Source organism: Moschus berezovskii, chromosome 1 (genome assembly GCF_049115385.1).
Source record: "Moschus berezovskii isolate FMDL1 chromosome 1, NW_MosBer_1.0, whole genome shotgun sequence".
NCBI classification, from domain to species: Eukaryota; Metazoa; Chordata; class Mammalia; order Artiodactyla; family Moschidae; genus Moschus; species Moschus berezovskii.
The window spans coordinates 63,960,424-63,963,039 of NC_142460.1; the positions used below are offsets into that span (position 1 = coordinate 63,960,424).

Below are 2,616 nucleotides of genomic sequence, written 5' to 3' on the forward strand. Positions count from 1 at the left end.
CGCAAAGAGTCAGATATGCTTAGGGACTAATCAACAAAAATCAAACCATTATGCTGTATACCTAACACTTACATAGTGCAGTATATCAGGTATATCTGAATATATTGGAAGAAAAACTATCACATAACAAAGTAGAGAATTAAAAATAATAAATCAGAAAAAACATCAAAGAATATCTGATGTCAAGATGATTCTTCTTCACCCAGAGCTGTGACTGCTCCTCTGGCCAGAAGTCCTTTTGGCTTCATGGCATCATGTTCCATTTAATGGCCACACTCAAGAGAATATTCTAAATAACTCCCTTCAGGGGCTAACAGTTTCCACCTTCTTGAACACACTGGATGGTTGATCCCTCTAGAGCACAGGTTTTGAGTTAATATAAGAATGCATGCATGGAGAGGCAGGCAACAGCATGAACAGCCACACTTCTAGAAGGGTTCTAACCAGCATGCAGGGCAATGGTAGAGAAAGTAGGAATGAACAGGAGAAGAACCCAGGGTAGTTGGGTGGATGGAGCCAGTGGCCAGGGAGGTTCTAGTTTGTTCACCCTTGGGGCATCCTTCCCCTTTATGTGGTCACGCTGAAGTAGTGCCCAGGCCTGGCATCTGGCCAGCAGCTTCTGGCAAGGCCACCACCTCCTACTGCCTCCCGGACCATGGACCCCCCACAAAATGAAAGAGCTTGGAGCCTTCCTGTAAATGTGTGAGCAGGACTAGAGTGTTCTGAACACAGAGGAAATGAGCTTCCTGAGGGAGTGAGTGGAGAGTATGAGGGCTAAAATGCCACCTGTTTCTCATAAAACTAAATCAGAATTAAACACCTAGGAAGCAAAAGCAGATAGTAAGAAGGTAAAGGAAAACATAAAGCCAGACAAACCGTCAACTGAGGAAAGTGATCTAGAATTTGATAATGAAGGTGTGCTTGAACCAGACCATGATGCCCCTCAAGAAATGGGAGATAATAATGTAGAGATAACTGAGGAGATGATGGATCAGGCAAATGATTAAAAAAAATAAGTGGCTGCCATTGATGCCCTAAATGATGGTGAGCTACAGAACACCAATGAGTTGTTTACAGATGCTATCAAGCTAACCCCTTGTGTGGCCATTCTATATGCCAAGAGAACTAGTGTCTTCATCAAATTACAGAAGGGAAATGCTGCCATCCAAGCTTGTGGGAGAGTTATTGAAATAAATCTGGATGCAGCTCAGCCATACATATAGCGAGGGAAAGCACATAGGCTTCTGGGCCATCAGAAAGAAGCTGCCAGTGATCTTGCCTCTTCCTGTAAGCTAGATTATGAAGATGCTAGTGCAATGCTGATGGAAGTTCACCCAAAGGCCCAGAAAATTGCTGATACTGGAGAAAGTATGAGCAAAAAGCCCAAAGAGTGAGAGATCAAAAAAAGAACAGAAAGGGTTAAGAAGGCTTGGGAAGAACATGGGAGAGCCCAGAGGGAGGAAGAAGCCAGGGGAGGATCAGGAACTCAGTATGGTTCTTTTCCAGGTGGCTCTCCTGGGGGAATTCCTGGTAATTTTCCTAGAGGAATGCATGGAATGGGAGGGGGGCATGCCTGGAATGCCATGAATGCCTAGGCTGAAAGAAATTTTTAGTGACCCAAAGGTCCTTGAAGCCATGTAGGACCCAGAAGTTATGGTGGTCTTCCAGGATGTAGCCGAGAACCCTGCAAATATGTCAAAATATCAGGGTAACTCAAAGGTTATGAAACTCATCAGTAAATTGTGGGCCAAATTTGGAGGTCAAGCATAATGCCCTTCTGACACACAAAGTCCCTGCCAGAGGAAAAGCAACTTAGATCACCTAATGTATGGTGCAGTAAAACAAACCAGTGTACTTCTGACCTTCTCATGAAGAAAGCTGGGGTGCTTTGAAGATAATCACTAGGCCCTCTGCCCCAGATGCAGCTGAAAAGATTTTACAGTGGTTTTCCATTAGGGTGTTCAATTCAGCTTGAAATTAAAAACTTTAAGCAACTTTTAAACCTTAAATATTTAAAACAAATTAAAAGGTGAGTTAAACCCTACATTTTTCCTTAGTAGTTATTTTGTTTTTTTCCTTTGAATTCATTAGGCAACAAAGATACTTCAGTATGGAAGATTCATCGTTCAAGTTTGAATGAAATAAAGCTTTAATAGTGGGAGGAAAATATAACATTTAAATAAAGTTTGAGTTGGACATGCAGTCACTGAGGCATTTTGATTTGTCTTTTTAATTGCTTTGTTATTATTATTTTTAATGATTTGCTTCTGTAAAACTCTTGAGACCACCAATATTGCAGTAGGACCTGCGGAGGGCTTCAAAGTACTTGGTAGGGCAGTGTGAAATGAAAATGTCTTCTTCCATGTTAATCAACAGGAAATGTCACAGCCATCAGTGATTGATTTCCGGCCTCCAAATGTGAATGAGGGCTCCCAAAACTGTGATCCAGCGGATGCTGCCATCCCCTGCCTGGCATGGTGATCACTGGGGAACTGTGAGAATGCAAGAAGCAAGGTTAACAAGGAAACAGGATTGGTTCCAGATATCTGAGGTGCATACGAAAGGAATGAACTCAGTGAGCCCAGAGGCTTACATCTTCCCAATACTGTAGAATGC

The 2,616-nt window shown here is 42.5% G+C and overlaps 1 pseudogene; it reads left to right on the forward strand.

The window, feature by feature from the left end:
* The first annotated feature begins 671 nt into the window (after positions 1–671).
* LOC129545602 (hsc70-interacting protein pseudogene) lies at positions 672–1,770 on the forward strand (annotated as a pseudogene).
* Positions 1,771–2,616: the final 846 nt, after the last annotated feature.